This window comes from Lycium barbarum, chromosome 7 (genome assembly GCF_019175385.1).
Source record: "Lycium barbarum isolate Lr01 chromosome 7, ASM1917538v2, whole genome shotgun sequence".
Lineage (NCBI taxonomy): Eukaryota > Viridiplantae > Streptophyta > Magnoliopsida > Solanales > Solanaceae > Lycium > Lycium barbarum.
The window spans coordinates 71,208,956-71,232,108 of NC_083343.1; the positions used below are offsets into that span (position 1 = coordinate 71,208,956).

General features: G+C 37.0%; 1 long non-coding RNA gene across 9 annotated transcripts; it reads right to left on the reverse strand.

The window, feature by feature from the left end:
* Positions 1–16: 16 nt before the first annotated feature.
* On the reverse strand, positions 17–5,363 carry LOC132603472 (uncharacterized). 9 transcript variants are annotated; one of them, XR_009568334.1, is made up of 12 exons: positions 5,100–5,363; positions 4,867–4,963; positions 4,396–4,751; positions 4,194–4,322; positions 3,720–3,905; positions 2,941–3,032; positions 2,668–2,743; positions 2,169–2,581; positions 1,566–1,647; positions 1,253–1,371; positions 1,047–1,127; positions 17–264 (listed from the first exon to the last, which is right to left on the reverse strand). It is a non-coding gene; the product is annotated as an uncharacterized LOC132603472 (long non-coding RNA). The 9 variants fall into 9 exon arrangements; XR_009568335.1 differs by having other exon boundaries at positions 2,169–2,360; positions 2,483–2,581; positions 2,941–3,905; XR_009568332.1 differs by having other exon boundaries at positions 2,941–3,905.
* Positions 5,364–23,153: the final 17,790 nt, after the last annotated feature.

The window sequence follows — 23,153 nt, forward strand, 5'->3', positions numbered from 1 at the left end:
TTGTCATAAATTACGATGTTAATTCGTAGTCAGTAAGATTATTCTAGGAAATAGAATTATATAAGAATATTTCATTGCTAAAAGCCAAACAACATAAAGTATTACATTAGAATACATTTTCTCCGTATATATGCATAACCCATAAAATAACATAAGATGTCTCCAAACTATTCCTATCTTCAAACTCCTGGTTGTGGTTGACTTCATTTCCCGTTGTTGAAGAACCTTATCCTTCTTATATTAAATGCGCAAATAGCAAAGCACCTAAAGATAGAAATTAGGAAATTTTTATAGTAAACCAATTACGTAGGATTTATCAAAACCATCAAATTCGGAGGAAATGGCGGTGCATACAATGGAAATCAAATATTGATAAGAATTTCAACGAGGCTAAGACTTGAAGAACATAGAAATTTCGGTAACCATCAATGGTCAAAATTAGTCGAAGCTACTGCTAAAAAGGCGGCTTAGTGAGTTAATTCAACCAATAATATATTGATACTACCAATTCTAAGCAGGCTAGACCTCAAGAACATCCAATTATTTGAAAATAGAGATAAACATCTCTTACATAAAAAGAAACGCCATTCAGAAAAATTTGAAATATGCCAAAAGAATCTCAACATTCTTTATACTTGAAAAAACACAAACAGAGGATTAGCATACATATAATCCAAAAAACCTCCTCTTTATCAGAATACAGAGACACAAATGCTCAATAGTGAAACAAGTAGGCATCATTATCATAAAGTAATTCCTCAGCTTTAAAGTTAAGACATTTTTCAAACTAATTTATTACATTCAAAATAATACCGAATTTATGACATGGATACCAGAGAGGAATGTTACAAGAACTAACCAGACAATAGATTTTTAATCAGGAAATGTAATATTCATTTTCTAATATACGTAAAAACTGAGCAGTTTCCTGGAGCAATGACTGAACTTCCTAAAGGAACCAACTTTAAAAAAATGCTTTCTCTATCTGAACAATAGTAGTATTTACTATGAAACAACAGAGTAAGCAGAGTAAAGTGGGAAGATACCTTGATTGAAGTTTGAGAAAACAGCTCTTGATTATCATAACCATCATCTGTTGCATCTAATTGTATTCTAGAAGATATCACCTATTGTTGTTGGTAAAAACGATAAATGTCAATATAAATCACACTCTAGACATATGTTCATCAATCCGTTAAGAATGAACTGTAATATGTGAAATTTTTGGAATAAATAGGAATTAAGAGCTTACAGTTTTGGAGTCACCAAGGGCATTGCTAGTAATCGAATACAATCCGAGCTTGTGAGGCTTCCCATTGGCATCTTCACCATCAGCAATCACACCAATGGATTGGCCTTCTCTATTAGGACCTGATCAACCCAACAAAAATAGTTCAGCTCAAACAGAACTCATCAATTTATACTACAAACAAAATACCAGTAATTTGTTAGATTAAGTGACATGCCCTCAGTGCTTAAGACCATGTGCCAAGTTTCACCAGTGATCTTAGTGTTGAGTATACATCTAACAATGTAAGGGTCAATAATTAGCTATCTACACGCACTTTAGATCATCATGGTAATCATTCACATTGAAATTGATCCGCATCCAGTCCTCTAAATTTGATCGTAGCACGATTATATGCCCTGAAATTAATAGAAAAAACTAACAACATCATAAAGTCCGATTTCTCCATTTAAATAGTGCCATTTATATAGTATTTTTGCCCCATAACAGTTTGATTTCTCCATTTAAATGCACCAGAAAATGCAGTGAGATATCATCTTCCATATCCTATGATTTCAATATGACAAAAAACGATATCAGATAATTGCAATGTGAATGAAACTCAAAATAGAGGACTATGTAAAGAGTGCTTTAACACCAATTATACATGTTGTTATGAACTGTATTATAATACCTCAATAGGCTAGGTATTGAAAGGCGGAATCCCAGTGATGAGTTCAAATAAAATAATTTCTACTGACCACTAATCAATATCGCTACCTGTACATATAATCAGGCAGTAAATTCTACTTATGTTCCTTTCGTTCTCACTCCTAACGCCCCTATTTATCTTATGTCATGTTCTTATGTTTAGTCAAGGGTGACATGGGGAGGAAGTAACAGCATGTCACCAAGTGTAGCATAGCAATTTCTTTCTCACCGTGCTCAGTTCCAAGAAGAATTTCCGGAGCCAAATAGTCAGGGTACCAACAGCAGACTGTTGAGATTTGTCTGATAGATCTAGATCTTGTTGACTACCAACATCAGGAAGCACTACATCCTCTGTACCGGGTCCAGATTGATCATTTGTACTGTTCAAAAGTCCAATATTTGGCAAACCAAAATCTGTAAGCTGGTTTAAGCATACCCAAGATTAGAACATATCCATCAAAAAGGAGTAGAAATAGAAACTTGTGCAAATCAAGAATATGTCCCGCGAGTCAGCACTATGCGAAAGGCAAATCCAGAAAATACCTAAAAGGCCAAAAGTCCTTCCAAACACTTCATACAGTTCAACTTCTATTCATTTGATTTTGTCTAAACCTCCTGTTGAACAAACCAATTTCCCCTTCACTGCCCAAAGAAGGATCCATTAATTCCAAGAAACTACATCAAGACAGATTCTTGAGGAAAACATGAAGCAATTACTTGTGATTTACCAAGAATAACAAAAGGCTCATGGCATCTTTCAAATGTTCTCTCTTTCATTAGGCCTTTGCTAATATTGGGATAAGTCTGTAGCAAGGAAAATGGATTTTGAGTAGTGCTTTCAGTTGCCATTAGCTTAACAGGGTCAAAAGACGCAACTTTCGAAGTTGCAAATGTTAAGGCACATGCGACAGTGTTGGGAACGATTACAGTATTTTAGGATGTTTTGCTAAGGTAGTATATTAAAAGCAGCCAACATCAGTGGAGAGAGCATTAGACATTACCTGAGTTGAGGAAATTCCAATCAAATGAGCTTCTTGCTCATTAGTCGTGGCTTCAACAGTGCATTACTTTATTAAGTCATCATGAGTACCTTCTAGATGAGAATAAACACTGGAAAAGTGTGAAGAAGCCTCTAACCAAAAAAAGACATAGAGAGATAAGGATGATAACTACTGCTAAGAATTTCATTCACTTATCCATATCTCCTTAATGGGTTTGAACGAGAAGTCTCATTTTCCAACTAGGTCTTTTCAATATAAATATACATATCACAAGTTCCATCATAAACTACCAAAATACAATAAAGTGCAGATACTGAAAGTAAAATTTGTCATGAGAAATTCAAAGGATTGTCCAGAAACATTCAACTATCGGTTTGACATTTTAGGAAATCATACACTTAACTAGAAAATATAAAGGAGGAATTCAGGAAGACCTAAAGAAAAAATAAAAATTTCTTGAACTTACCTACTACCCTATAATAGGGGATTCTGAAAACTAACAGAACTCAACAACCTGTCCTTTTTCGCGAGAAATGGAACTCAAGTTTTGAATCTTGTACTAATTTGAGATACGAACCATTACACATAAAAGTTCACAACAGAATAATTCTTAAAATTTGCACAAACACTCAAAATTATGTTTACCTTGTTCCTCATTTTCTCAACAAACATGAATTTTTGTTAACAGGATAGCTAAACTTCTTATCAATTTAACTTGATCGTAGTTGCTAACTACCTTTATGAAAATTTAATGAAGACTATGTCTAAGGGAATCTTACCCTACTTTTATTCTTCTAGCTTTTGGTAAATCTTCTCTGAAATTGTCTCCAATATGTCATATTAACCATAATCGTGAAACAAGACATTAATTGAAGTCCCTCGCTCCTTATATTCTTCGCCATAATTTTAATATATTTATTAAACTGCCAGAGCTTCTATCTACCACATAGACAGAAATTGGGGACCTACAACCAAAAATTTGGAAATGTATCAATAAAATTAGACAACATGTTATAGATAAGCCTTAACTAGCATATACAAATTTAAACAGTACAATAACAAAGTAGTTCCATATCAAAATAATTTAGCACTTAATAAATAACACATCTGACTTGAAAGTAACAAAGGTAAAGTGGATGACAATGGGGATTAACAATTCTTAAATATAAAAAGCCTTTTTTTATTATCACACAATAGAAATGAGCTTGTTAAGTGCATAAACACGCCATTTCATGATACCTTATATTACTAACCTTTCCTAGAGTCACAACATAATGTATAGTAACTCTTTGCTCCTCCCTCACGAACGCTTATTTTCTTTTCCTCATTAATTTTCTCATTACAGCATTACTCCCTTTGATCGTGAACCCACACATCAACACCTTAAAAACATATTTAATTTAATTAATAAATGATGTGAAAAATGATAAATTGTGAAACTGAAACAACACTCACTTGAGAATATTAAAAGCCATTAGTATCTTCCATCCGCTGGAACCCTGTTACATCCATCAAATCTCAAATTTTGTTAATCCAAATTAGTTTCTCAATTCAATCCGAATAACGCACTCCTCCAATTCGTACTCATCGTCATCAGTGCATTTGAACTTTATATCTATCTTGCAAACAGAATAAGGAGTAGAAAACAAATTCAACAATTAAAATCTTGGAATAATAAAATAATAACATTATAATGAAGATACCAGTGACTCTAAAATTGACAGAGTTTTGATCACTCTCATATGAGTTCACAACATTGCTACTAAAGCTTTGAGACTATATACCCCTCCTCATCTATCAAGACAGCATACCTAAAAAATAGTAAAAAAGTGGTCCCCCACAAGATAGATATACATAAGATTCAACTAAACTTAATCAAGTAAAGGATGAAATTTGGAATAGAAAGATTAATAAATGGGAACTTACTGAAGGTTCGCTGCTTCGGAGTCAGAGAATGAAGGCTTGAAGTCTGAATAGGCCGTGAGAGTTTCATTGCAACTTTGTTACCTCTTATCAATTTCAACTACTCAAAAATTAAGCTAGTAGGGTTAGATATATCTAATTATTTTGATTTCATTGCCAGAAATTCAGAGATAGAATCACCTAATTAAAACTACAAAAAATACAAAAGAGAGGGAGAAAAATAGATAGAAACTTACCGTTCGTGAAATAGCAGTTGCCTGCTGATTCTGGCACTTCACAAGAAATTAAAAGAATGTAAGGTATACTCACCGGCGATACCGAGAAAGTGAAAGAATTAAACTAAACCCTAAAGAATCAGTTCACTAAAAGAAGTGAGATTGGGAGCGTAGGTCTGAATATAATGTTTTGGCATTAATCGTGGGGAGTGGGATTTGGGGAGCGGGAATCTGATTTGATGGGGAAATAGAATTTGGAGGGAATAGGAATTTGGGAAAAGCAAGGGGGGAGAATTTGGGGGACCACATTTTGATTTCTCATTTTTTTAATTTTGGGAAAATGGTTAATTTACCCCTTTTTAATTTGTAAATATTGTTATTTACATTTACCTTTTGTTATATTTTTCCAAACAAATTTACCCTCGCTATTCACTTTTTGACACATATACCTCAGAGTCGTTTGGTATTCGGGATAAGGTGAAATATTTCAGGATTAAGTCTGGGATTAATTTTATACTATGTTTAGTTGCAGGATTAAGTTTGGAATTACTTTTATACTTCTTCTACAAACATTGCATAAAATTAGTCCCAAACTTAATCCTGGAATATCCCACCTTATCTCATCAAACTTGAGATAATTTTATCTCACCTCCCAAATGGAATAAATTAGTTCCAAGAGTATAATCCTGGGATAATTTAATCCGCGTACCAAACGACAAAGGAAAGGCGGTTGTGGACACTGAAAATTCAAAGAACAAGAAGAATTCAGCAAATGACAAAGGTTGCTGGACTTGTGGTCGGCCTCAATTGGCCAAGAGTTGTCCAAATCGTGAAATGCTGAATGTTATGCTTGCATGAAATGCAAACACAAATGAGGAGGGTGGTGTAGTTGCTGCTTTGGCAAAACCTCTTCGTTTACTCTTGAACAATCATATTTCATTAGTGAACACGGTGGGGGAGTGATCAACTTACCCTCATTCTTCGTTGCTGCACATAGAAATGAAGGTTTACGATAGAGTGTTAGTGGTGATGGTGGATACTGGAGCTACTCACACTTTTATTGATGTCAAACTTGCTGCAAAATTTGGACTTAAGTTGACAAAGAGTCCGTCTTATATGAAGACTGTGAATCAAGTGGCCCAACTAATTGAAGGTATGCGTATGATGTGAAAGTGCTTGCTGGACCTTGGGCTGGAAAACACAGTTTGATGGTAATCCCTTTGGGACATTTCGATATGATACTTGGAATTGATTTCTTGAGGAAGAATTGCTTCGTTCCGATGCCCTACACATTGCAAAATAATTAACAAAACATTATAATTTTTTTTTATTATATTAATGGAAAAAGGCTCAAATATGCCATTGAACTATCCGAAAAGGCTCATTCATGGCACTCGTTAATAGTTGGGCTAAAAAATGCCTCCGACGTTACCATTTTGGATCATATATGCCATTACTCACAAACAGAACTCTACTACTTCATGATTTTTCCATGTGGCATTATCTAAACCCTTCATTTTACGAGTGGCATATATGAGCCATTTCGTAGTTCAGTGACATATTTGAGCCTTTTCCCAATTCTAATATAAAACTCAATCTTTCTAATTTTATGTAACAAACTTATAAGAACAAGTTTGTCCTTTATATTACTAACATTATTATTTTACATGGAAAAATTATGCTCTCTTATTTAATTGGATTATGAATCTAATCTTATTCTACATCCTTCACAATTTTGACGTACGTTATGACTCTTCAAAAATATTTAAAAAACGGATAAAACTTGTTTAAGAAAAAAAAAAGAGACGGGCATAAAAGAGAGTACACTAATGAGGTGTAGATAAGTAAGAAAAGTACATATGAGTTTGACAGATTTGAGCCTTTGATCCCGACCACTATTAACACCGCAAATTTTTTCACATATGTAACTTTCCGTACTTATCTACACCTCTTTAGTGTACTCTTTTTTTAAATCTGTCTCTTTTTTCTCAGATAAATTAATATGTTTTAAAAAAAAATAGAGCCGCAAATTACGTAAAAATTTGTGAAGGATGTATAATAAGATTAAATTCATAATCTAATTAAACAAGAGAGCATAGTTTTTCCATGTAAAATAATAATGTTATTAATATAAGGGGCAAACTTGTCCTTATAAGCTTGTTACGTATAATTAGAAAAAATTGAGGTTTATATAGGAATTGGGAAAAGGCTCAAATATGTCACTGAACTATGAAATGACTCATATATGTCACTCATGAAATAAAGGGCTTAGATAATGCCACGTGTCAAAATCTGGTAGTAGTAGAGTTTTGTTAGTGAGTAATGGCATATATGACCCAAAACGGTAACAGCAGTGGCATTTTTTAGCCCAACTATTAACGAGTGTCATGAATGAGCCTTTTCAGATAGTTCGATGGCATATTTGAGTGTTTTCCACTATATTAAATTAAAATACTACCATTGAACCACATAGCAAAAGATGGATTTGGTTACTTTATATATGTACATACATATGTATTTGTAGTGGTCCAAGCTAGCTGCTTCGAAGGAAGCTAAAAGGAAAATACAATGATATTTTGTGAAAGTACAAGTGTAAGATAAGAAAATAAATATGTAGTCAAATATGTTGTTTTATGTATTGTACAATAGTGTTCGATGACCCTCTAATTTGTCATTTTTCTTGTATTTGCTTGGAGCCACGATTGGATTATAAGTATTCAGTTAGTTCGTTGAATTAAATAGCTAGCCGATATCTACTCCTCTGATCTCACGGAGGTTGTTGTGGAAGTTGTTGGACGTCCATCTTATTCCTTTAAACTTGTCAACAGGAGTTAACACCTACTGAAGCGAAAATGAGTGTGGCTTATACGAGGCTAGAAATGTGGACCCTTATCCCGCATAGCCTTGGGCCTAAAGCCTAGATCTGGTCGGATGCAAGTCGGTATATAGGTAGGACTATATGCCGAATGACTTTCTACATGGGTCGTTTCTGTTTAGGTGTGATGGTTATCTTGGGTTAGGTCCGGATATAATATGTTTACCCTAGCTCTGGACGTGTATAGTTTTTTTTGCCACTACAGTGCCTTATCATAATATATCCTAAATTCTAGGGGGTTAATTTCTTTCATTACTGCTTTCATTTTTTAGTTTATTTCATTTTTCACATTGGTGGTAAATAGTTAATCAAAATTTCATAAAACATTTAGCACCTTTTCAAAGTCTAGGCTTGCAAGTCGACACTATCTCTGTATAATTGTTCTCTGTGATATCAAGATCCTAACTTACAGTAGGTTTTATATTTATATTGGCACTTGCCTTTTCATAAGACATAGTTCGGCATTATCATACCATTCTATGGTTTCGTCTTGTCCTATAGAAAGCGCTTGAAAAATTGTTTGCAAGTTGTCACTTGTAATCATAAACAAGCGTAGCCTAAGATCATTTTATAGTCAGCTACGAAATTCTTTTCGTAGTAAATAGTTAATTATTCAACTACAAAGTTTAAATCATCGCTATTTAAACATTGTATATTTTGTGACAAAATTAGGTTGTCACTAAGTTGCAAGTTCATTAGAGACAATAAAATGATCGTCATTGATTTCTTATATTATTAGTGACAAAAACTAATGTCACAATTGAATATAATTTTTTTTTGTGGCTAAAGCTTACAACATTTAACTACAAACTCTAATTTGTCGCTATTGCAACCACATATTTTTTGTGACAAAAAATTTTCGTGTCCAAAATATAACTAATTTTAAGACAAATAATAGGTTGTCACAAATTGGGTGCATTATTAGTGACAAAAATGTGTCACTGATAACTTAATATTCGTCGCTAATACTACTTAATAAATGGCGCCAAATCATTTTTTGGTGGGAAACTTTAGTGGATGAAACTTTGCTACGAAATTATGTGTTTCGTCACTAAAATTATATGGCTCATGTATTTAAATACGAAAGGTAAATTTTGTCACAAAAAGTGAACAATTAGTGACAAATTTTGTATCGTACTTAATAATTTCGTAGCTAAATAACACATTTGTTGTAGTGACAGCGGTGGATTTACCGCTGTGGCGGTACCTCGGTAGCAGTGCCTCGACCGCTTCCAGCGGCCAACCATTTTATTGGTGGCTGTTATGGCGGAAGGTTTACCGCTATGGCGGTACTGCTATAGCGGTGAAGCGACCGCCATAGCGGTTAGTCGATAAAGTGGGGGACCGCTATAGCGGGACCGCTGCAGCGGCATAGCGACCGCCGCAGCGGTCGATGGGAGGCAGTAGCTGGGTTTTAAATGCCTTAGTTTTATTTTCTCACTCATAACACCCCAACACACTTCCCAACAAACACTTAGAGAGAATTTCCAAGCAAGGGCAAGACAATCTTTTGAAGTAAGTTCCTTTGCTTCCATTCTATCATTCCTTTCCCCTCCATGATTATAACTGTCCTCATGGGTCTTTAATGGTGAAATTGAATTAGAAAACCCTAGAATATAAATGGAACTTCTAAACTTGCTGGGTTATGATTATTATCGCTTAGTTATCATCTAAATGCGCTGGTTAGTTGTTCTTGATCATAAATTGAACATTTAGAGACATAAACTAAGTGATTGGAGACCTAGGGTTCTATAAAAATGGTGTCTTTGCCATGGAAAAACTCTTGTAAGGGAATATTGATAGAATGTTGTTATAAATTGATGTTTAATGAGTACTAAAGGTCTAAATAGGTTTTTTATCACCTAGAAACTCATCCAACCCTTGGAATGGGGTAAGGGGAGGGTTTTCTTGCGTTGGAACTTGTGATTGAGTATTATAACTCATTGGGTCCCCTATTTCTAGACTTTGAGCATTCTAAGTCTTTGAGGAAAGGAAAGGCTGTAGTGGAGTGACTTGCATTGTTCCAGCTCTGCTTTGAGGTTGGTTACGGTTTACTTGAGTTAGACTTTGTTTAGTTGAATGTATGCTTGTGATTTCATTAGAAGAAAGCATGTCTATTATTCATTACATGATATTGTGTAGTTAAGCTCCTATGTGTTTGTGATTGAATGTGGTGTAGGCTTCATGCCATTATTTCTGTGTGATTTAATCTGCTATGGCTGTATTGTGACAAGAAGTTAATATAGTCTTCTCGAGGTTATTGTGACATGCAATGACGAAGTGAATATGGATATTGAGTGGGTAAGAAACACTGTTCTGTGAGAGGTATAATAGGGAACATATGTGGCCTAGATGCTGGGCTCATGGTCCGAGGTTTGTTCCGAAAACGAGAGGTCTATTGTTATATCCCGCATCCGAGGTTCGTTTCGGAGTGGAGGTTGTGCTCGGGTCTGAGGAGTGTTTCGGAATGAGTGGTACATGGACACCATGGGTCCCCTGTAGGTCATGACTACTGAGCTATGACATCAGATAGCATGTGTGTACACTGAGTGGGCGTATAGTGTACTTTTATCTCCGTGGTAGTTAACGTGTTTGTGATTCTTGGCAATCCGGTGATTTGTTATGTTTGTCTGTGGTTGACTTGTTGTGATGCATTGATAATCATGTATGATTAACTAGCTTGTTTATTTTATTGATTTCATAAGATATGCATGATACTAATCTTATTCGGCAAATAATGCTTACCGGTACATAGTGTTTGTACTAATACTACCTTGCTGCATTCTTTGAGTGCAGCTTTTGATATAGAGACCGCTACTCGTCCTCACATCTTGCGTGGAGGAGATTTGCTGACAGATTTTGGGGTGAGCTCCTTCTCATGCAAGGCTGTCCGAGGATCTTCTACTTATGATGTCTTTTCTTTTCTGGACATTATGGATATTCATTAGATAGATTTCACTTCTTAGACGTGTTTTGGCTTAGAGTCCTGCACGATGACTTTCGGATTTTGGGGAAATTGTAATAGTTAGACTTCCGCATTTGTTTTTAGTATTTTATGGCTTGACTTAACTAGTTTATTTGGTACGTGAATGAGTATAATCGTTTGACTAGTTTAAACTAAAATTCAGACGAGAATGAATAGAGATCTTGTGTGTTGGTTCGCCCACTAGGATTTAGTTGGGTGCCGGTCATTGTCACGACCGGACTCGGGGCCGCGACGAGCACCCGGTGCTAGCCCACCCGGGCACCCTCTTAGTTTACTCTTATGCTTACATCTAGGTGAGCCACATAATTATACATGCATTTCCATTCATTCTTCAACTAGTCCCATTTGGACAACAACACATTTATATCATCATAGGCATCTATGCCACATCAATGTACATGGGCCAACGTGGCCGACAAAATGATATACAAAACATAGGCCGACAAGGCCAAACACATCTACCCACACACACACATGTCTACGAGCCTCTAAGAGTATAAATATCACATTAGCGGGACAGGACCCCGCTATGCCCATCATTATATACACAAAAGAATGAGTACCCAAAAGATATGGCTCCGAAGGAAATGGAGCTCTCTATGTAATCTCCAAATAGGCAGCTATGGATCAAGTCTGTCTCCCTGTGCACCTGCGGGCATGACGCAGCGTCCACAAACAAAAAGACGTCAGTACGAAGAATATACTGAGTATGTAAAGCATGAGCAACATCAATAAATAAGAATCATGAACAACATATGAAATAGCATAGGAGGGGGGAGACAATAATATCATCGTCATAGCGCTTACCTGCCTTTCGTAGGACTTTCCATTTTTTCATACGTATTTGTACACCTACGTCATCATCCGTATTCCATAATAGTACTCGTACCATACTTGTGCTCATATTCGTATACATGTCCTTATTCGTATTCTTATACATAGTCTTATCACATTCATATTCATATTATATACATAGTCATTTCATATACATGGCATTTACATAGCATACCCGACCTCATAGGATCGGTGTTTCATACATACTTGGCCAACCAAGGCTCAAGGTTACTCATACCTGGCCCTACCAAGGCTTCAGGGTTATCCGTACCATCTGCAGAGGTGTGCGCACGTTTCGTAATCGTATACATACTTTATACATATTCATATACATATATCCTACCCGGCGTTATAAGCTCGGGGTGTCATTATAGCCCTTCATAGGCACATGTAAGTATAATAGCCCGTAGGCACCTTTAGCATCATTATTATTATCATCGCCATCACTATCATCATCATTTTCACTACATCTATATCTTATGCTTACTCGTCATATGGGGTGCGTAGTACAATCGTAGCACATATCGAGGATCGTGAGCTTATGAGCTCGGAGTGTCAATCGTTTGAATACAACATACTCATATAGAGGATTTAAGAGTTTGACCAAGGAACCATGCCTTATGAAAGAAGGGTTAGCCTTACATACCTTTTCGTCGGACTATTCTACATTTGCACGCTTCCTCCCAATGCTAGCGTCTATACCTTCATTAATATCATAACAATGGACATTAGTCATTCACATTATCCACATTATCTAGCTTCCTTAATTTGCCTCTAATTCACCCATATTCATGGTCATAACATCCAACTTCGTCCATTCGTCTAAAGTGTCTAGTTCATGATCTTAGTACCATTTATAATGCATTCATATCACAACACGACAACATTCATGATTCAATTCAAATTATTCCTCAAAATGTCACTATTCATCATTCATGACCTACTTGACCATATTTTCTACAATCCATGTATTTCAACTCTTCAACACCATAAACATCATGTAAAAATCATGAATCTCACCTTATAAGTTGTAGGAACAAGCCTTGATTAATAATACTCCACCTTGAGCAAAACTCTAGTTTTTCTCCATTTGGATTTCTTGACCTAGATGATCTTTGATGATGTTCTTACTCTTGATTCACCTTGTTTTATGTTGTTGATCCTTAAATATCCTTGAAAACTTGTATAATAAATGTAGAGAGAGGTTTTAGAGAGAAGTGGTGTAATGTTGTAATGAAATAAAATAAGTGTTGGTTCCCTTATTCAATGAATTGCAAAAATCTGTGCTGGGTGAACAACGGTCGTCCATGGAGGTTTACGGACCGTCCCTCATAGTCGTCTTTAACCATTTCCAGAACCAGAAACTTTGGCTGCATGCATGGTAATTTACGACCATGGTTTATGGGTTGTAAATCACTTTACGGTCCGTCCTCCTGGTCGTATTTTACCATTTCTCAACTGGGCAGAAAGTCGAAGTCTTGCATGGTAATTTACGACTGCCAGTTTACGGACCGTATACCAATTTACGGTCCGTATTTTGCACTTTACGACCACTGGGCAGATTTCAAATCTGCAACTTTTCATATCTCTTAGACTTCTCATTTTAATCACCCACGTCCATGCACATGCATTGCTCACCTTATATCTCATCTAAATCTCGCCTAAGGTCATCAAACGTCGTTTCTTGCTCATGGACCTCATGCACTCATACTTATCACTAGTTCGTTCACTTACGTACCAACGGAAAAATTTTCCGAGGTGTAACAGTCATGGTGGGCTGGGCCGTGACACACTTCTGTGGTTTGTGGGGCTGAGGTTCATTGCCAAGAATTCTTAAAACCACCTAGATTTTACCCCCCCCCCCCCAGGGTTAGTGAGACTCCCCTCCCCAGTTTAAAGTTGGCATTGATGTAGTAAGTCTGATTTTAGCTTTGACCAAAGTAAAGAATAATTGTGCTCAGGAGTTTAGACTAAGAGGCAAAGATGGGAGGTTAGGTAGAGGTGCAGATTTTGCTTGCTTATTTTCCCTTATTTGGTGTTATTTACCTATCCTTAAGAGTGCATCAGTTGTCCCCCTTTCCCTGCCATGGCCATATCCTTGTTTGGTTCTGTATACTCTTCTTATTGGCAGAAGCCAAGATGTTCTAGTTCATCTCATGGTGGTGTGTTTGGTATTGATTTTTCCCTTTGTATATCACAGCCTGTGTGCCCTTGTCCTGATTATGTGTGATTTTAACTTTTCTTCCTAGATCCTTCCATCTTTGGTATCATAGTTGTGCTATCTTTCTCTATGACCATGTTGGTTTGACCCTGTCCCATTTATAAGCCTCTAGGCTGTAGTTGTGTCACCTTATGACTGTGGGCTGGGTTAAGTATTTCTTTGATTCATTTAGCCTGTTTTGGGGCCGTTCTCATGAGTGTTTGTATGGTCATATTTTTCTACTACAAGTCCATGAGTTTATTTGTTTTATGGAAGTACATTGTGGGTGAATTTGGACAGCTGTGAAGTGGGTTATCCTGGGTTCTGGTTATATTTGCAAGGCTGAATTGGTATGGGACAGGGCAATTTCGGGTGAGGTCTAGTCTTAGTCTTCCCTGGTGACCAGCCATGCCTGGGGTTCGTGAAACCCCTTGGAACTTGTGTGGCATCGGGAATACGGGGGCAGCAACTTACCCTTCCTCCTCATTACCAAAGACCAGCCAATAGGCCTGGTGGTGTTCACATATAAGCCTTGGCATAACTGCCTAGCTTGGCCTGTAGAATCTGGTGTGATATACTTGTATTTGTTTGATGTATCTGGCCTTTCTTTTAGTATAATTGTGATGGTTGAGCCTGCCTTGATGTACATGTTTGATGTATATTCCTTTTTTTTTTATCTAGTACAATAGTGATGAGTTCAAAAATTATAACTAATCGGTTTTCCTTTTTCTTTCCCCTCTCACCACATGGCCATGTGGGTCGAGTCAGCCTGTCTATTGGGCCTCAGGCCAATAAGGAAAATTCCTTCCTCGGAGATACTGAGTCATCAAAGACGAAGTGAAAGCTTGGCGCGCAGACGGCCCAGCCGTGGGTGTAAATGGCGGGCTAGGGGCTTGGTACGCCCCTAGTCTTTACATTATTTGTTCGTTGTTATCTTGTTTTTAGTTTCTATGTATTTGTAAAACTTGTACAAACTCATGTTATAGTGGAATCTTTATTGTGCGAACTAGTAGTCTTAGGACAAACGGTGCTCATGCCGTCTAGATCGACTCTAAGTCTCGAAACTATTTCTTTCAAAAACCCAGATTTAGCGTCACGATTTTGATAACTAAAATATTGGATTAATTAAATTACTTGACTTGGTTTTAAACCTTTCAAACAAGAAAATGAAAAGAGTATTTCAAAAAAGGCTCTGAGTATTGCAAATGTTTTAAACGGACTATCTTCCCAAAAAATCAAAACCAAGTTTTGTCTTCTAGAGCTAAGGGATAAAAATAGGCAAGTATTTTATGACTAGCTTGGAACAATTTGAGGCAAAACCCCGCTGATTGTTTACAAGAAATGGACAAGGCCAAGAATGGTAAAAACACAAGATGATTTTTTCGGGCCAAAGCCCATTTACAAGAAAACAAAAAGGGGAGTATTTGAACACTCCAAAAGCCCCTTTAACAAATTCATTTGGGTCCAAAATAAGTAGATCTCTTTCAAAATCAAATGTTGACTATAAAAGTTCAAGAGCACAAAACCAATTTCATAAATTGTTTTAAACAAAGCATTTCCTTAAAAAATAAACACTTTCGTATATATACGAGTTCTCAGATAAGTTGTTCCAAACCTGCTATACGGATCGAAACGAATAAAGTATGAGTTAAGCAAGAATAAAAAATGGGATATTTAAAAAACATAATAAGTTCATATTCCTCGAAACAACATGTACAAAGATGAAAACTTTATACTTATTTTTTCAAACAAAATACATCATCTCTTACATTCAAAAGACGGGAGATCTTTCATGCCCCGAACTTGGGCCTGGACGTAACACGGCACCCGGTGCCTGACTGCCTGTGACCGAGCGAACAACCTGGCTGGCTGAATCAACATGTGATACCAAAACATAACTAATCTATAAAATAAAACTAACACATGCTGATTAACTAAAAGTCTGACTGAAATATCATAATGCGGAAATACATAGACAATCTAAACATATTTGAAAGAAGCCAACATGGCTACACCAAAACAACTGGACGACTGAGTATAACTGTCTACAAGGCTAACATAGCAAATATCTAACTGTCTGAACTATGTCTATGAAGCCTCTAAGAGTACTGAATAATAAAGTTGTCTATAAACTGAATTAACTAGATAGCTGACAACGCCCCGAAGGAATTTGGGGCTCACCAGTAGCGGATACGTGCACTCCTCAATAGCTGAGTCGTCAACCTGTATATCGTTGCCTGCATCGCGAGATGCAGGCCCCCAAGCAATAAAAGGGACATCAACACATTTGAATTGTACTTGTATGTAAAACAACTGAAGCAATAAAATACTGAAACTGAACTAAACAGGACAGCAAGAAGCTGAAATACTCCCTGTTCTGGATGAAGAATCACCTGTAAAACTGTAAATTTAACTGTGGCCTCTGGCCCAAGCAATACGTATGCATAAACTGTGGTCTAGGGCCCAAAAATACAGATACAAGTGTTCAACATTAACAATTTACAAAACTGAGACTGGCTATAGCTGATAGCATGATAACTGTTTCTAATTATGGGACTCATGCAAATAATTGGTTATACACTGACTGAGACTCATGTGATAACAATGCATAAGTCTATAACGATTACGTGCTGAGTTCATGATGTTCAAAGTGACAACAATGAACGAATTCTGTAACTGCAACCCTAGAAGATAACAGTTCTATACCATACCATGAAACTAGGGCTAAACTATATTCTGAGTCAAATTACTGACAAGTATGAAGAATGAGGCGTAGGGAGAATCATGATCATTCCCTAACGTAGATAGTTAGCCTCACATACCTTAACTCCAGCCTTTGAGTGTAATACAATGTTCGTCAACCCTTTCAACTTTAATCTATATCAATACAAGTCAAAGGGATTCTATATTAGTAATAATATTCATGCTTTGGACATCTAAGCATTTTATCAAACACTTAGTGGGCATAAAGTTCCACAATCTCCATTAATGGTGTTTCTTCACCCAATTCCCATTCTACTACATCTAGGTGATTCTACAATCTCAATTAGGTGTAATTAACATTATTCTCCATCACCCATATCATTATAACAATCTCAAGTCAACAATCCAAAACCCTACTATAGTTCGTGTAATTCTCTTTACTAAACCCATTTACTATTCTCCCAAGAACTCATAAATTCACTATTATGAATGATTAGAGTGTAGAAGCATTACCTTTTTGACGTTCAATCCTCTTGAATTCGAGGTCTAGGGTTTCCACGCCGAACAATAATGTTCCACTCACAACTCTATTGATTAGAAGGGTTTACTCATGTTAGAAAGAGATTAGGGACTTGAATTTAACCTAGAATTATGATAAAACTTACCTTGTAGGGTTCTTGAGGCTTGGAACTTGTTCCCTCTGACTTTAGGGTGATTTTTCGTGACTAGGGGTGTTAGGAAAATAAACCCCAAGGTTAAATATAACTTAAAACGCGAAATCCCAACTTTTAACCCAATATTGACCTGTTTCGCGATGGGTCCGCGATACGGGTGCATCGTGCGACATTCTGCAGGTCACTACTCAGATTTGTGCGATTGGCCCACGAAGAGGGGCCATTGCACGCGCGCTCACGCGCCCCGAGAAGCAACGTGTGTCGGTTTTGCGTAATGTTCGGTAAAATGGACATAACTCTTTGTACGGAGCTCTGTTTAGGATCCACAATAAACCGTTGGAAAGCTATTTCAAAGGGCTACAACTTTCATGTTTTAAGTTGCCTCAAATGCTCAACGGAGTTGCACGAAATTTGACTGGAAGGCAGAGGTATCGAAAACTTAGCCAATTCTATAGAATTTGAAGTGCCTTACTATTAGCCATATTGAGACGATCATATCTCCTTGCTCCGATCTTTGATTGGCCTGGTCCTTATATCGTTAGAAAGGTATTTTTACATACTACAACTTTCATTAAGGGTACTTTCTCAAATTCCCAACTAATCAAGGATTTATGGCTGCCCGAAGTAGGCCTATCAACCATTTTCGCAAAACGTTCAAACCTTCAGTTTTTCCACTAAAGATCTATTGACATGAGTCTAACCTTAGTTCAAAGATACGGGGTGTTACATTATCTCCCCCTTGGGATCATTCGTCCTCGAATGATGGATTCTGATAAAGAGTGACTGCCGAGACATGAGCACATGAAAACTGAACTGAAAAGGGTCTGAACTGAATTATCTGTTGAACTGAACAACTAATAAGCTAACTGTCTAACAGGCTGAATACTGATAATGTAGAAACTGTAGAAGGAAAAATTTGAGAGGGGAAGGCACAGTACGTTCACCGATTTCTCCTGATTCTTCAAAGAGATAGGGATAGCTGGACTTCATGTCTTCTTCGGTTTCCCATGTAGCCTCTTCAACTTTCTGACTTCGCCACAAAACCTTTACTGAGGCTACCTCCTCAGTCCTCAACTTGCGAACATGGCGATCAAGGATTTTCACTGGGACTTCTTCATAAGTCAAATTATCATTGACTGTTATGCTATCAGTCGGGACAACCAATGACGGGTCTCTCACACACTCTCTCAACATGGACACATGAAACACTAGTTGCACAATAATCAAGTCATGTGGAAACTCAAGCTCATAAGCCAATTGACCAACCTTTTGTTGGATTCTTTATGGTCCATTATGGCGGGACTATGCTTCCCCTTCTTACCAAATCTCATGCTACCCTTCATAGGTGAGAGCTTAAGAAATACCCAATCATTAAATTCAAACTCTAAATCTCTTTGTCTCACATTTGTGTAAGACTTCTGGCAATTCTGAGCCGTTTTCAAACGCTCCTAAATCAGCTTGTTTTTTTTTCATAGCCTGATAGACCAAATATGGTCCTAACAAGTCTGCTTCCCCAACTTTAAACTATCCAATCAGTGATCTGCACCTTCGCTCAAAAAGGGTTTCAAACGGTGTCATCCCAATACTAGCATGGTAATTATTTTTCTAAGTAAACTCAATAAGAGGAAGGTGGTCCTCCCAATTACCATTGAAATCAAGGACACATGGTTACTGAACTGAATGAATACATGATTACTGAATTGCTGAGATACTGAACTGAATGTCTACTGAACTAACTGAATACTAAGCTGACTGAATACTGGATTAACTGAATACGGAACTAGCACACTAACTGAATATTGGGTTGACTGAATACTGGATAACAGAATATAAAACTAGCACACTAACTGAATACTGGACTGGCATGAATACATGAGTACTGGACTGATATCTGAGTACTAAGCTGACATGAATATTATAACATGAGATCTGAATAGCATATCCGTCTGATCATCGGTCTGTGGTTGAAAAGTTGTGCTGAGGTTAACCCTCGTACCCAATCCTTTCTAAAATGATCTCTAGAAGTTTGCTGTAAACTGGGCACCACAATCTGAAATGATGGATGATGGGTCCCATGAAGTCGAAAAAATTCTCGAATAACAACTTGGCATAGTCTGGTGCTGAATCTGTCATCTTAACGGGCAAGAAGTGTGTCGACTTCATAAGTCTGTCCATAATCAACCAAATCGGAACGTGCCTCCTAATTGAATGAGGTAACCTATTATAAAGTCCATATTTATCATCTCCCATTCTTAAAACATGAATATTTATATTCTGAGACAAGTCGCAGGGCCTCTAGTATTCAGCTTTCACTTGCAAAAATTTGGGCCACTTAGCCACAAACCCTTGCCACATTTTGGAATTATAATCCTCTGACATAATCCGCTCTCTGAGCCCATCTACATCTGGAATGTATAATTTGCCTCGATATCTCATGGTACCGCCATCTCCCCCTTGTTCAGAAGCTGACGCTTTATGTTCGTGAATCCCCTTTTTCATCTGCAACAAGTAGGAATCACCAAGGAATCACCAAACTGCTTCTCTCTAATTTCGATGACTAAGGAGGAATAAGACATGTTCTGGGCAACAACTCCACCTACTTCGGAGTCCAAAAGTCGAATTCCTAGCTTGGATAAGCGGTGAACTTCTTTCACTATAGTTCTCTTATCTACCTAAATCATGAGTTGTATTTCCCATACTTGATTTCCTTTTTTTTTTTTTTTGAGATACTTCCTGAAATACTCATAGTACTGTTGTGCGCTAAGTCTATGACTAGCACCCTAAAGATTAGAGTCTCATAGAATGGCACTACCCTTGGGACACATAACTGGGCATGATCTTATAGCTTTTCTGTGATCGCCTAATCAATAATAATTGAACTTGACACGATTCGTTCGATGATTATTCTACTCATTTCGGGTTTCCTCTAAGTTAAGGCATATTCCTTATGGAGACTATCTCATTATGCCAACCTAACTGAACTAAGGTTCTTCATATCTCATACTAACCCTTGGGGTTTTCATTTATCTCACTGGACTTACTGGCGATTTATGCATCTCCCCCTTAGACCAAGGCTAACATCTTATACTTACAAATTCTTCCCTTTTGATGGGATCCAATTAACATTCCTTATCTTCTGTAATTCCTTTGTACTCTACAACACTGACGACTTTTTTTTTGACTCACATCTGAGCAATTTCTCATGGGGAAAAACTAAATTTACTTACATGAACGGGTTGCTACTGTATTCATAACTGGCATACTCCATCTTAACGACTTAACTCTGCTCACACTGTAAATCTTAGGACAACTCTTAAAGGCTATTCTTCTGTAGTTTGCTCTTTTACGACTTAGCTGATTTCTTCTCCCACTAATCACTCTACTCTGAACTTAACTTAAGCCCTTGGTTTCTTACACACATTCGGATGTATCCGAACTGTCACCCACTTAAGGTGTTTATCTAAATAAGGAAATCAAATCATACTTCTAATAGTTCTGCTGAAATTGCTAATGCATTGTATCTACTCAAAACATACTTACTATTTTTCTGTTAATCACCTTCTAGCTTCATATTTTCTTATTTTGCTCTGAATAACCTAAGTTATTTCTAACTCTCCCTCATCATGTGACGCTAATCTATGGTTGTATACTATCTTTTCTGAACTATGGATCACACTTAACAAACTTTCATCTATCTTATATGAAAGATTGGAACAACTAAACCCAAACTTTCTATACACTTCAAAATCGTATCAGACTATACACATCTGGGATAAACACTTACTCACATAACTTAAGCGAGAACTGTCACATCTTCTTATCTCATAATAATAATTACTTCTTATAGTAACTTATAACCATCGTACTCCCTAACTCTGATCTTAACATAAACAAACTAAAATCATTCCCGAAAATTTAATATCGTCTGCTCATGGTTATTATTTCATACATACCACTTTTCTTAACAGGCATAGTTCGTACGAAAATTTCATTTGTGGTGATAACTGGGGATGCCTCTTTATGCTGACCACCTGCTTAAGCTTCCAAGCAGTCTTCACTGAGAACTGAAATACCAGGCTTAGCTGTATTACAACCTGACTGGGCTTGAGAATTAAGAGGAGCCACTGAAACACACATTAAGGCCCAAATGATACACCTCTTTGTGTCCCTATAACACTTGTTGCACATAAGATTTGAAAACTTCTGTGGCTCACACTGGTATGTCACTGTGAGGCTGGTGCTCTTAAAATCTGTTTCTAGCTGAACTGACCTTTTTTTATCATATCTCGACCTCAAGACTAGGGCACTAGCTGCAGATGGAGTGGGTCCTGATGACCTCCGGTGGAAAACTGTCTGCTACCACCTCCTTGAAATCCTCCATGATTTACGTTTCCTGTAGACTTAGCTCCTTTTCTAATTTCTTTGATATCCTCTACCTGTTGTATCCCATTCTCCTTTCTCAAGAACATCATTATCATTCAACTTCCCATTCATTATACAATACCCTTTCTCGGGAAACTTACACTTTATTCACCTTTCAATAACACCTCAAGTCTCATTTGTTACCAACAAGTACTTCACAATTGAACCCCTATGTATAATCAACTTCAGTTGGGCCATGAATTACCTATTCGTCACCTGCGCATTCGAAACGTACGTAATTCGATAAGAAGAGAAGTTACTTATTGCTCTAAGCTTCATGGCACGATCTAGAGTAGAAAGAAATTAGACAAATCCTGAATGTCTTGGTGGTCAACTGTTTATATGTGTGGGGCCCTCACACATATAAAATATACCCCACTGGACACGGCTTCATAGACTCCCTAAGACACTTGAACCTTGGGCTCTGATACCAAGCTTTGTCACACCCCGAACCTGGGCCTGGACGTAACACGGCACCCGATGCCTGACTGCCTGTGACCGAGCAAACCAACTGGCTGGTTGAATCAACATGTGATACCAAAACATAACTAATCTATAAAATAAAACTAACATGTTATATCCCGCATTTTTGTGCAATCGGAAAATTCAAGACAATCGCGGGAAGACAACAAGCAAGGCCTTATTTTTTTGTTTTGTTTGGCATATGAGTTGGTTATGAAAAGTTTAGGAGTGGAAATGATAAGAAAGGCTAGGGTCAAAAAGGTAAATTCGCAATATGACTCGTGGAATTATGGAGGGAGACGAAGGGCAAATTTGGAAATTGGAAAAAAATTAAAATTTGTCATGCAGTACAAAAACAAATGGGCTTGATTTTTTTTTGGGCCAAGGTTGGCTATCCATCCTTCTTGATGGGCCAAGCCCATGTTGGATTAAAAATCCACGGGAATAAAAGAAGACCAAGTCTTCTAATTTTTCCCACAATCCTCTAGAACCTCCAAGAACATAAGAAAACAAAGAAGAGAGAAGAGAAACCTAAGGGCCATTTTCGGCCACCACAAAACCTTGGAAGATTTTCATAAAAAATTATTCCTTCCTATCCAAGCAACTAATTAAAGGGTCCTTAGCAAGGTGGAGTGTTCATTAGAGCAAGAAAAACACAAGTTCATGCAAGTTGAGATTTCTAGCTAAGTGAAGAATTGAAGAAAAAGGTAAGGTTTAATTCTTTTTTTATATGTTATGGGAGATTTTGTGTGTTGTAGCATGTAAAAGTTGATGAAATTCATGGAAGAGAAAAACTATATTGTGGCCGTGTGCCTATGGGTGTGTGTAGGAAAGATGGTTTAACTATTTTATCTAATAATTGGTTGTTGTTGTTGTGGATGTTATGTTGATAATGAAAAATTGGATGTGCTTCGTGAAG